Source organism: Ovis aries, chromosome 24, assembly GCF_016772045.2.
Source record: "Ovis aries strain OAR_USU_Benz2616 breed Rambouillet chromosome 24, ARS-UI_Ramb_v3.0, whole genome shotgun sequence".
NCBI lineage: Eukaryota > Metazoa > Chordata > Mammalia > Artiodactyla > Bovidae > Ovis > Ovis aries.
The window spans coordinates 36,755,557-36,769,098 of record NC_056077.1 but is presented as its reverse complement, the minus strand read 5'-3'; positions in this window follow the sequence as shown (position 1 = coordinate 36,769,098).

Below are 13,542 nucleotides of genomic sequence, written 5' to 3'. Positions count from 1 at the left end.
TACTGCCCTTCAAATATATTACAATTAAAAGATTTTTTTTAAAGGAAAGAAAATCATACTGCTCTAATGTAAATGTGAGTGCCTCAGGTAGCACAATGGTAAAGAATCCACCTGCCAGTGCAGGGGATGCAGGAGACTTGGATTGGATCCCTGGGTCAGGAAGATCCCCTGGAGTAGGAAATGGCAGCCCACTCCAGTATTCTTGCCTGGAAAATTCTGTGGACAGCAGACTGGCAGGCTAGAGTCCATGGGTCTCAACAAGTTGGACACAACTGCACACACACACACATAACGTAAAAGTGAAGCATCCATAGTGATTATTATGCAGATATAATCAAACAACTGCAACAAGGGGACACTTTGGCAATACATTGCCTGTTTCTCAGAGGAGGCAGTTTGCTGTGAGAAGGTGCAGGGCAGAGAGAGATCATTGGAATCATGTGACTTTAAGTTGTCATTCATTTGATCAAGGAATGCTTATTAACATACCTGCAATATCTCAAGCATGGCTCCAGCTCGGGGATATAGCAGTGAGCAAGCAGACAAACTCAAGGAGACAGGTAAACAATAAGAGTAGTAAGCCAAATAATTCCAGGTTCTGGTTAGTGATATGAACAAATGGCGGGGTGAGAAGGGGATAGAGTGCTGGGGTGGGAGAATAGTCAGGAAAAGCCTCTGGGAGGTGGTGCCTAATGAGAGAACTGAATGAGAAAAAGCTGGCCATGTGGGAGAGGGGCATTCCAGCCACAGATGACATTGCCAGACACAGGCAAGCTTGACTTACTTGAGCAGTAAGAAGACCCTGGGGTTGTGTTACAGAGCATGGAGGAAGAGCAGTAAAAAAATGAGCCTGCAGAGTTGGCCAGCACCATCTTGCAGGGCCTTGGTGACCATGGTGAGAGGTTTTGATTTTGTACCGAGATTGAAAGCTTTGGCTTTATACTGACACACAAGACCAGGTTGTTGACCTAGTGTCATTTATGTTTTAAAATAATCACTCGTTCTGAGTGGAGAAGGCGTTGGAATGGGGCAACAACTAGGTTGAAAGCCATTGTGGTTGAACCTGATGGTACCTGCCCTTATTCCAGAAACCCTGTTGTGGCTGTGGTCCTCATAACTGTGTCCCAGTACCAGGGCCCTCTGTCCACACAGCCCCAACATGGACAGAAGTGTTTAGATTGGGGAGAGGAAGGAAAGGACAAAGTCCACCTCACTGTGGATGATGACCCTCCCTGGGTGGATGCTGTTGGGGAGGGTTAGGCTGGAGGTCATTTCTTAGGTGTCCACAAAGGCCACATGGTCTGCAAAGGCAGCTCAGAAGGACCAGTTCACCTGGAGGGCTTTCCAGTCGCTGCCGTACACTGACTTGTGTTCTGTGTTGGCCAGTCTGATGACCACCAGAGTGCGGGGCTCCTGGGCCAGCAGTGCAGCCACAGCAGCCCGAATCCCCAGTCTCCTGGGCCACCAGTTGTGCTGGTATGTGGAGGGAACTCAGGGGCCAGCTGTGTGCACACCAGTGCAGCACTATACCCTGAGTGGTGTCCATGGCTATTGGAGGACCCATCTGATGCACGGTATGTAATTCCACTAGCTTCAGGGCTGCATGGGAGGATGAGAAAGGAGGGGATGGGTTTTTTTTTAGAGCTGTGTGCTCAAGTTTTACAGGTAAAAGTTCCAGTCTTGAATTATTTTCTAGAGCATAGGTATCCTGCCCTTGATTCAGGGCTGGTCACCCAGATCAACACATCCCTTTGGCCACGTCGATTGTCTCCAGGATGGACGGGTCACCTACTAAATCTTAGTAATCTTAGTCGTTTTGCTGGATCTAGGAGGGAAAAGTCCTGTTCTTTCCTGCAAGACTAACATGGGAGGATGAGTCGTCTTGCCTCCTTGGAGGAGCCCACTGCTCCCCAAAGAGGGACTGAAAATGAAGCTGAACGGTAGGGGGCAGAAGTGGGCAGTGAAGAGAAACAGACTAGGTGAACAGAGAGCAGTGGAAGCCAGATCTGCTGCTTAACTTATCAGTCACCTGGGCTAATCAACTCCTTTCCTGCCTAAGCTGTCCTGTGTTTTCAGTTGTTTACAAGATGAGTCTTGATACAAACACTGATGGAAACGAACCCTTAGAGACAGGCAGTGAGGACCGTGTGGGGAGGGGGCTGAGGGTAGAGGGAAAAAGTGCTAAAGATATTAGGGAGTTGGCCCCAGAGTGACTGTTCTTTTCAAACTTTTTTTGTGAAAACTTAGGAAAACTTGACCTATATGATTAACTGCCTCTGCTCACAAATCAGTGGCAGACATTGGCTGCAGAATAATCCAAACTTTCTTGCCTGGTTCTCTCCAAGAACAGCTCTCCAGTTTGGCTGACTGCCTGCTGCCTTCCAGACACCCACATCCACCTCTCCTAGGCCTTTGATTCTCTTCCCACCCACCACCCCCCACCCCAGTCCGCTTGCTCTTTTGCGCCAATCTCAAACACCCACCAATCGCAGACACCCAGGCTCAGCTTTTTCATCTCCTGCAGAAAATCTCCCCTGAATTTGCCAACCTTATCTTAAACTCTAGCAATGCTTTCTCTGTATTGTTCAGTTCAATTCAGTTCAGTTTAGTCGCACAGTCGTGTCTGACTCTTTGCGACCCCGTGAATTGCAGCATGCTAGGCCTCCCTTTCCGTCACCAGCTCCCGAAGTTCACTCAAACTCATGTCCATCGAGTCAGTGATGCCATCCAGCCATCTCATCCTCTGTCATCTCCTTCTCATTAGGTAATACCTGGTGTTGGTCATTATTTCTGGAAATGTCCTCTCCTTGTTGTGTCCCTTGGGAGCAGAAGCTGCAAGGCCACATGAGGTCTAGGCTGAGAAATTGTACATCACTTACATCACATTCTGTTGACCAAAGCACGTCATAAGGCCAGCCCAGATTCAGGCATGAGGAAATAGTCGCTCCATCTTGATAGAAGCAGCTGTAAGGAATTTGTGGCCCTTTTTTCTGTTACAACGTATCACAATAGGTTAGTTGGTGATAGTAAGTTCCCCTTTTGAGGGTGTGTGTGTGTGGTTATTCTAGTTCTATTTTTATTTTTTAAGTTTTAAAATTGAATAGTTAATTTATAATATATTAGTTTCAGGTATACAACATACTGATTCAATATTTTTATAAGTTGTACTCCATTTAAGGTTATTAGAATGGCTGTATTCATCTGTGCCGTGCAGTATATCCTTGTTGCTTATTTATTTTATATTTAGTAGTTTGGTTCTCTCAACCCCATACCCCTATTTTTCCCTTCCCCCTTCACCTCCCTCACTGATAACCACTACTTTGGTCTCTATATCTGTGAGTCTGTTTCTGTTTGTTTGTTTCCCACCCACCCCCCTTTGGCTGTGTCATGTGGCTTGTGAGATCTTAATTCCCCAACCAGGGATCAAACCTGAGCTCCAACAATGAAATTGCCATCTTAATCACTGGACCGCCAGAGGATCCCTGTGTTTTGTTATATACATTCTTCTTATTAATAAAGGCAATCCTTTATGCCTTCTCCCAGGACTGATGCTGAAGCTGAAACTCCAATACTCTGGGCACCTGATAGGAGGAACTGACTCATTTGAAAAGATCCTGATGCTGGGAAAGATTGAAGGTGGGAGGAGAAGGGGACAACAGAGGATGAGATGGTTGGATGGCATCACCGACTCAATGGACATGAGCTTGAGTAAACTCCAGGAGTTGGTGATGGACAGGGAGGCCTGGCGTGCTGCTGTTCATGGGGTCGCAAAGAGTTGGACACGACTGCGCGACAGTTGAACTGAACTGATTGTGCAAAGCAGCTGTCAGTCACACTACATCATTCTGTCCTCACTTCCAGAAGGGGGCAGCACTTGCTTCACAGAGAAAGCAAAGACCATTGTCCCTGCTGTCTCTGCTTCAAGCCACCTTATCAGAAAACTGCATCTGCACCCAGACTCACCTCCAGAAGAGGAGTGATCCCTCCCTACCCCACCAGACACTTCATATCCTTGCTGATTCCTCTTCATCAGTTTTTGCTTACTGCCCTGCTCAGACTGGCTCCTACCCTGAGCACACCGCTGAAAGGGCTCTGGATAGTGCTACTTATGAACATCATAATTACCAAATCCAGAGTTCACTTAGTGCTTGTTTTACTTGACCACTGGCAGCACTTGACATTCCTTCTTGAAACTTGTGTGCGCCCTTGGCTTCCTGGACCCCACGGTGTTCTCCACTTACCTCTCTGCCCACTCTTTGTCAGCCTCCTTTGTGGGCTCCTCTTTCTCCTCATGTACCTAAATAGTCTAGAAAAGGTTTTTCTTGGTTAAAAAGTAATTACAAGAATATCTCAAAAGTTAACAGAGAACAATAATGCAACAAACACTTGTCTTCACCACCCAGTTTAAGAAAAATACATTATAATTAAAGTCTTCTTTATGTTTTTCTCTAATTCCGTCCTTTTCCGGGCCCCTCAGAGGAAATCACTACCTTGAAATGAGTGTTTATCATTTAGATGATATTTTTTTGTAATATTACCATATATATTTGCATTTACATGGGTTTTTGCATGTTTTTAAACTTTATATAAAATGAAATCATATTCACTCATTATTATCCTGAGAATTATTATTTATTGTGGATAGCTATTATTCACTCATTTTCACATGTGTAGTATTCAATTTTGTGAATTACCATATAGTGTTAGGAAAATTGGATATCCACGTGTGAAAAAATTAGACCCCTATACCAGCGGTCCCCAACCTTTTTTGGTACCGGGGACTAGTTTTGTGGAAGACAATTTTTCTGTGGCCGGTGGTGGTGTGGAGTAGGGGATGGTTTGGGGATGATTCAAGTGCATTACATTTATTGTGCGTTTTACTTCTATTATTATTACATCGGTTCTACCTCAGGTCATCAGGCATTAGATACCAGAGGCTGAGGACGCCTGCCTTATAGCATACAGAAAAGTTAACTTGGAACAGATTGCAGACTTAAATGTAAGATCTGAAACAATAGACTCATAGAAGAAAACAGGGAAAACTCCTTTGACATTGGTCTTGGTTGTGATTTTCTGGGTATTTCACCATAAGCCAAGGCAAGAAAAGCAAAAACAAATGGGACTACCTCAAGCTAAAAGCGTCTTCACAGCAAAGGAAACAAAATGAAAAGGTAACCTACAGAATGGGAGAAAATATTTATAAACTATATACTGATAATCGGTTAACACCTAAAATATATAAGGAATTCATATGACTCAATGACAAACACCTCAATTTAAATTTTGGCAATTTAAATATTGGCAAAGGACATGAATAGATGTTTTCCCAGAGAAGACATGCAAATGGCCAACAGGAATATGAAAATGTGTTTAATATTCCTAATCATCAGGGAAATGCAAATCAGGACCACAATGATACATCACTTTATATTATATTATATATAATATTATATATTATATTATTATATATTATTATATATTATATATATATTATATATTATATAATATATTATATATTATATCATATATATAATATATATCACTATATATCACTTTATATATTACGGCCACTGTTAGGATGGCCATAATCAAAATGATAAGAGATAACAGGTGACGGTGAGATTGTGGAGAAAAGAGAGTCAGTGTGTACTGATATTGGGAAAAGGTGACTATGAGAGGTGATGAATGTGTTAATTAGCTTAACTGTGGTAATCATTTCACAATGGCACCCCACTCCAGTACTCTTGCCTGGAAAATCCCGTGGATGGAGGAGCCTGGTAGGCTGCAGTCCATGGGATCGCTGAGTTGGACTTGACTGAGCGACTTCACTTTCACCTTTCACCTTTCATGCATTGGAGAAGGAAATGGCAACCCACTCCAGTGTTCTTGCCTGGAGAATCCCGGGAACAGGGGAGCCTGGTGGGCTGCTGTCTCTGGGGTCGCACAGGGTCGGACACGACTAAAGCGACTTAGCAGCAGCAACCTATATTAAACCATTGTGTTGTGCACCTTAAAAAAATCACACTGTCCAACCTAAATATTTACAGTTTTTGTCAGTTATACCTCAGTAAACCTGGGGAAAAATTTTTTTTAAAGCAGTTAATGTTAGAATGGCAAATTCAAATCAAAGCTGCTAACAAGAGGGAAAAATGAAAAGACAAAACTGGAAAGCAGCCAAAAGTAACAAAAGGGAAAGTGGGCTGGAAGGCCGCAAAGAATATGAAGAACAGATAATAGATCTAAGTCATAAGCATGTGTGGCTCTGGGTTTTACCCCTATTACTAGCAGCATCTTATGGTTGACTTAAATATGACTCAGATAAGATCCTTTGCTCATTAATCTGGTATTGGATTTTCTATTAGTTTAGTGTTGAATTCAGAGGTTACCAAATTAGTGTAGAAGAATCTCACCCAATCATGGGTTTCTCCAAAGAAAATTCTTGCTTTTGCCAAAAATTTAGGCTAGTAACATCCTAGAGCATGTTAAATTAACACAGCTTGAGATTTTTCAGCCCACTCTGGTTTTGTGAGTTTTGGCTGCACATCTATCTCCCTGAGGGCTATCTTGAGGGTGTAAATTATCCAGAATTTTCTCTATTCGCTCTGGATCATGGTCCAAGACAGTAAAATTCTTTAAATCCTCTGTTTGAGTGTGGGGTGGTGGTCTCCAGTTCACACAGTATGAGGATGTGGAACTTTGAGACTCTGGCTTTATGCCAAGTGGACAATTGCCTGTTAGATTCACCCCATCGTCAAAGACCTTGGGGGTTTGTTGCCTGCTTTTAGTTTTCTGAACACCGACTCTCAGACTCCTTGAGCTTGGCAAATACTCTCAAGGGGAAAGCGGTCTCCAGTGTATCACTCTCCGAGTTTCTACTTTCATTTAGTTTTGCTCTCTGAGAATTCCTTTAATAATAATCAGTGCATTTAAAGATATTAATTTTTTTGTCCAAATATGTGGACTTATTGAGGCATAATTTACATACAATCAAATTTACTCTTTAGTATCATAACTGTACATTTTGATAGACATGTAGTTGCATAACCACAAATGCACTCAAGATATAAAACATTTACATGATCCCCAGAACTTGCCTCATGATCCTTTGTACTCCCCTCCCCCTGATAATCATTGATGTATTTCTGTTTAAAATAGCTTTTAAAAAAAATATTTATTTGGCTGTGCCAAGTCTTAGTTGTGGCACTTGGGATCTTTGATCTCTAGTTTTGACATGCGGAATCTTAGTTGTAGCATGTGGAATCTAGTTCCCTCACCAGGGATTGAGCCTGGGCCTCCTGCATTGGGTGCATGGAGTCTTAGCCACTGGACCCCCAGGGAAGTCACTTAAATGCATTCTCATTTAGAATTTTAATATATCTTCTGTAAATTAATCTTTACTGTTACACAGTAAACTCACGATTCCTAGAAATTTCCTTTTTCTTAAAGTCTGTTTTTTGTTTTTTGTTTTTTTTTCCTTATACATCTGTAGTTAAGCCAGATTTCTTTGGTTACAATTTGCCTGACATATTTTTTCTTTCTTTCACTCCAGGCTTTCTGTATTCTATGCTTCATGTGGGTCTCTTGTAAACCAAACATTATTGGGTTAGTTTCAGGTGTGCAGCAAAGTGATCAGTTATGCATATATCTATGTCTGTTCTTTTTTGCTGGAGTCCAGCTCCAGCCACCAGGGATTCAACCTGAAGAGATGAACGGTGTCAGCGAGAAAAATGAGGCAGCCTCTCAGTTTTCTTGGACTGCCTACTTATTTCAAGTTTAAGATTCTCTTTTATACTTTTACAAAAACATTAGGTCAGAGGTTTGACATTTTCAGTCCCAACTCACCCAGATTTATTATCCCCATAAATCACTGTTGCTCTTCAAACAGAGTTCCTGCTTCAGCGATTCTCTTGGAATCAGCTTTACCATCTATTATCTACTTCCTCTTAGTGTCCTATAGTTAACTTGTGATTACATTGTAACTCATGCTACATTCCTCAGTTTATTTCTTATCTTTCTAAATCCTGTTTGCCCCTAACACCCTGCGCTCACTATCTCTTAAAAAGGCTTCTAGCTCTATCTCTAAAATTCCTAACATCTATAAGCTATAGTAAAATGTGCTAACATTACAACATTCTTTAAATCTTCAACTTCTAACTATTTGAATTATTTCTAAGCCCTAAATTCAGTAAACTCCTTTGCCATAAACATTTTCCTCACAAATAGGCTTCAGATAGCAATCCCTCCTATGGCCTCAAGCTACGGCCTATGTGCTCATCCTGGCACATTCTTTGGTAAAAGTCTTTGAACAAATGTCAATGATTAACTTTATGAATTATTCTTTGAGCACAGCTGCAGAAGGCTTTGTGCCTTCTCATGCTCCTCTCAAGAACAATAAGCACCTTAATATTCCTTTGACTGTGTGGATCACAATAAACTGTGGAAAATTCTGAAAGAGATAGGAATACCAGACCACCTGACCTGCCTCTTGAGAAATCTGTATGCAGGTCAGGAAGCAACAGTTAGAACTGAACATGGAGCAACAGACTGGTTCCAAATAGGAAAAGGAGTACGTCAAGGCTGTATATTGTCACCCTGCTTAGTTAACTTATATGCAGAGCACATCATGAGAAACGCTGGACTGGAAGAAACACAAGCTGGAATCAAGATTGCCAGGAGAAATATCAATAATCTCAGATATGTAGATGACACCACCCTTATGGCAGAAAGTGAAGAGGAACTAAAAGCCTCTTGATGAAAGTGAAAGAGGAGAGTGAAAAAGTTGGCTGAAAGCTCAACATTCAGAAAACTAAGATCATGGCATCTAGTCCCATCACTTCATGGGAAATAGATGGGGAAACAGTGGAAACAGTGTCAGACTTTATTTTGGGGGGCTCCAAAATCACTGCAGATGGTGACTGCAGCCATGAAATTAAAAGACACTTACTCCTTGGAAGGAAAGTTATGACCAACCTAGATAGCATATTCAAAAGCAGAGACATTACTTTGCTGACTAAGGTCCATCCAGTCAAGGCTATGGTTTTTCCAGTGGTCATGCGAGAGTTGGACTGTGAAGAAGGCTGAGCGCTGAAGAATTGATGCTTTTGAACTGTGGTGTTGGAGAAGACTCTTGAGAGTCCCTTGGACTGCAAGGAGATCCAACCAGTCCATTCTGAAAGAGATGGGTCCTGGGTGTTCTTTGGAAGGAATGATGCTAAAGCTGAAGCTCCAGTACTTTGGCCACCTCATGCGAAGAGTTGACTCATTGGAAAAGACTCTGATGCTGGGAGGGATTGGGGGCAGGAGGAGAAGGGGACAACAGAGGATGAGATGGCTGGATGGCACATGGACATGAGTCTGAGTGAACTCTGGGAGTTGGTGATGGACAGGGAGGCCTGGTGTGCTGTGATTCATGGGGTCGCAAAGAGTTGGACATGACTGAGCGACTGAACTGAACTGAATTGAATATTCCTTTTCAGTCAACTCAGCGGAGGAGAGGAAAAAACAAGTAGAATTGTAAGGCCTAACTCCTTCATCCCAGGTCCGTGCCACGGAATGAGGAGAAGGGGCTGGGGCCATGCCTCCATTTTGTCAGTAATGCCTAATGCAGCTCCCAACACTTTTTCAGATTCTTTTTCCGTATAAGTTATTATAAAATATTGAGTATAGTTTCCTGTGCTATACAGGAAGTCCTTGATGGTCATCTATTTTATACATAGTAGTATGTATATGTTAATCCCAAATTCCTGATTTATACCTCCCCCTCATAATATTTTAAAGCAAATTCCAGACATCAGATTTTATTGAGAAGCATAGATTTTGTCTGGAAGCATTTGTTATTTTGAAGAAAATTCCAAACATTTTATTAATCTGGACATGTTTCAGTACATATATACTGCATGTACTTATATATATACCACAACGTTGTGTGTTTAGAGTACTATGCCTTTGTAGTGTATACTTCAATACCCACTAAGAATATCTTTTAAAAAAACGGTGCTATTTATCAGACTTAAAAATTTTACCAATCTTAGCTCTTTTTTTGGCCACACTCTGTGGCTTCAGGCCTCTGAGTTCCTCAATCCATGTCCCCTGGGGTGAAATCTCAGAATTCTAACCACTGGACCACAAAGAAATTCCCTTACTGATCTTTTATTTTGAATATATGTTTATTTATTTGGCTGTGCTGGGTCTTAGTTGCAGCATGCAGGATCTTTAATCTTCATTGCTGGTTGTGGGATCTTTAGTTGTTGCTGGAGTCCAGCTCCAGCAGCCAGGGAATCAGCGTGAAGGGGTGAGCGGTGTCGGTGGGGGGTGATGTAGCCTCTGACTCAAAGTACGGGACTACATGTTTATGTCAAGCTTCAGGTTTTCGTTTATACTGTGACAAAAGCATTAGGTCAGATGTTTGACATTTTTAGTTTCCCCTACCCAGATTTATTGTCTCCAGAAATCATTGTTGCCCTACAAACAGAGTTCCTGCTTCAGCAGTTCTCTCAGAATCGGCTTTACTATCTTATGTGTCCTATACTTAACTTGTGATTACATTGTAACTCATGCTACATTCCTCAGTTTATTTCTTATCTTTCTAAAATCCTGTTTGCCCCTAGCATCTTAAGATCACTATCTCCTAAAAAGGCTTCTAGCTATTCTTAATTATTCCTAAACCCTAAGCTCAGCAAACTTGTTTTGCCATAAACATTCCCCTCACAAACAGATCTTAGATAACAATCCTTCCCATGGCCTCAAGCTGCAGCCTACATGCTCATCCTGGAACATTCTTTGTAAAGATCCTTGAACAAATATCAGTGGTTAACTTTTATGGATTATTTTCTGGGCACAACTACAGAAGGCTTTGTGCTTTCTCATGCTCCTCTCAAAAACAATAAGCACCTTAACATTCTTTCCAGCCAACTCAACCAAAGAAAGGAAGAAACAAGTCAGAATCACAACAGCTAACTCCTTCATCCCAGGTCTGTGCCTGTGGGACAAGGAGAGGGGGTTGGGGGCCATGCCTCCATTTTGTCAGTAATGCCTAACGTGGCTCCTGACAAGTTGTGGCATGTGAAGTCTCAGTTGCTTCATGGGGGATCTAGTTCCTTAATCAGGGATCAAACCCAGGCCCTCAGCATTGGGAGAATCTTAGCCACTGTACCACCAGGGAAGTACTCCCTTACTGATCTTTTTAAAGAAAACTTTATATCATCAAATATTACTCTTTAATAACATTTCTATGATAGTTTTTTAAAAGAACAGTCTTCGGTGGACAATAATGTTGAGAGAGAGGTAAAGTGATTTCCCAAATACCCCCTGCACCCACACAGGCATAGCAGTGCCCTTTAACAACATTGCTCACCAGGATGGTACATTTTTCATCAAACCAGTATTGACCATCATAATCATCCAGACTGTTATTTACCCTAAGGTTCAACCTTGGTGGTGTGCATTCTATGAATTTGGACAAATGTATAAAGATACACATCCATCATTATAACACCATATGGAGTTGATGATGGACAGGGATGCCTGTCCATCACCTGGCGTGCTGCAATTCATGGGGTCGCAAAGAGTTGGATATGACTGAGCTACTGAATTGAACTGAACTGAGAATATTTGAACTGCCCTAAAAATCCTCTTTGGAAGGAATGATGCTAAAGCTGAAACTCCAGTACTTTGGCCACCTCATGTGAAGAGTTGACTCATTGGAAAAGACTCTGATGCTGCAAGGGATTGGAGGCAGGAGGAGAAGGGGATGACAGAGGATGACATGGCTGGATGGCATCACTGACTCGATGGACATGAATCTGAGTGACCTCCGGGAGTTGGTGATGGACAGGGAGGCCTGGTGTGCTGCAATTCGTGGGGTCACAAAGAGTTGGACACGACTGAGTGAACTGAACTGAACTGAAAAATCCTCTGTGCTCTGTCTATTCGTCTCTGCCCACCACCACCCCTGTCCCAAGCCGCCTGTGATCTTTTTATTATTCCATAGTTTTTGCCCTTTCCAGAATGTCATAAAGTTGAAATCAATAGTATACAGCTGCCTCGGATTGGCTTCTTTCACTTTGCAATATACCTTTAAGGTTCTCTCATGGTTTTTCATGGCTTGATAACTTTTTTAAGCCGTGGAATAATATTCCATGGTCTGGATGTACCACAGCTAATTTACCCATTTACTTTCTGAAAGACTTCTTGTTTACTTCCCAAGTTTGAGCAGTTATGAATAAAGCTACTATAAATATCAGTGTGCAGGTTTTTGTGTCATCCTAAGTTTTCAACTCCTTTGAATAAATACCAAGGAGTGCAATAATTGGATCTTATGATAAGAGTATATTTAGATTTGTAAGACCCACCAAACTGTCTTCCCAAGTGGCTGTATATTTTTATTCCCACCAGCAATGTGAGAAAAAGTTTCTGTTGCTTCACATCCTTGCCAGCATTTGGTACTGTCAGTGTTTGGAATTTTGGCCGTTCTAATAGATGTGTGAAGTTGCTCAGTCGTGTCCAACTCTTTGCGACCCCATGGACTGTAGCCTACCAGGCTTTTCTGTCCATGAGATTTCCCAGGCAATAGTACTGGAGTGGATTGCCATTTCCTTATCCAGGGGATCTTCCCAACCCAGGGATCGAACCCAGGTCTCCTGCATTGTAGACAGACGCTTTACCATCTAAGCCACCAGGGAAGTCCCTAATAGATGTGTAGCGGTGTCAAATGTTGTTTGAATTTGCATTTCCCTGGTAACATATGATGTGGAACATAATTTCATATACTTATTTGCCATCTATATATCTTCTTTGGTGAGGTGTCTATTTAGGTATTTGGCCCATTTTAAAAATGATTGCTTTTGTGTGGCATGTGGGGTGTTAGTTCCCTGACCAGGGATTGAATCTATACCCTCTGCAGTGGAAGCACGGAGTCTTAACCACTGGACCACCAGGAAAATCTGGATTGTTTTCTTATTGTTGAATTATGAGTTCTTCATATACTTTGGATAAAAGTTGCTTTGTCGGGATATGTCTTTTGCAAATATTTACCCCAGTCTGTGACTTATTTTCTGTTAATAATTTCCTTATCATTATGTTGTGCAGAACAGAAGTTTTTAATTTTTTAAAAATAATTTTGATTTCTTTTTTATTGTGCTGAGTTTTCATTCCTGTGCAGGCATTTTCTCTAGTTGCAGCAAGCAGGGGCTACTCTCTACTTGCAGGGCATGGGCTTCTCATTGAGGTGGCTTCTCTTGTGCAGAGCGTGAGCTCTAGAGTGTGTGGGTTGCAGTAGTTGTGACAGTATTAGTAGTAGTTGAGCTTAGTAGTTTCAACTCTAGAACACAGGCTCAGTAGTTGTGCACAGGCTTAGTTGCTCTGAGACCTGTAGGATCTTCCCAGACCAGGGATCGAACCTGTGTCTCCTGCATTGGCAGGCAGATTCTTTACCACTGAACTACTCAGAAGTTTTTAATTTTAATGAACTCCAGCTTATGAATTATTTCTTTCACGGATCATGTCTTTGATAGTGTTTAAAAACGATTCACCATACTTGAAGTG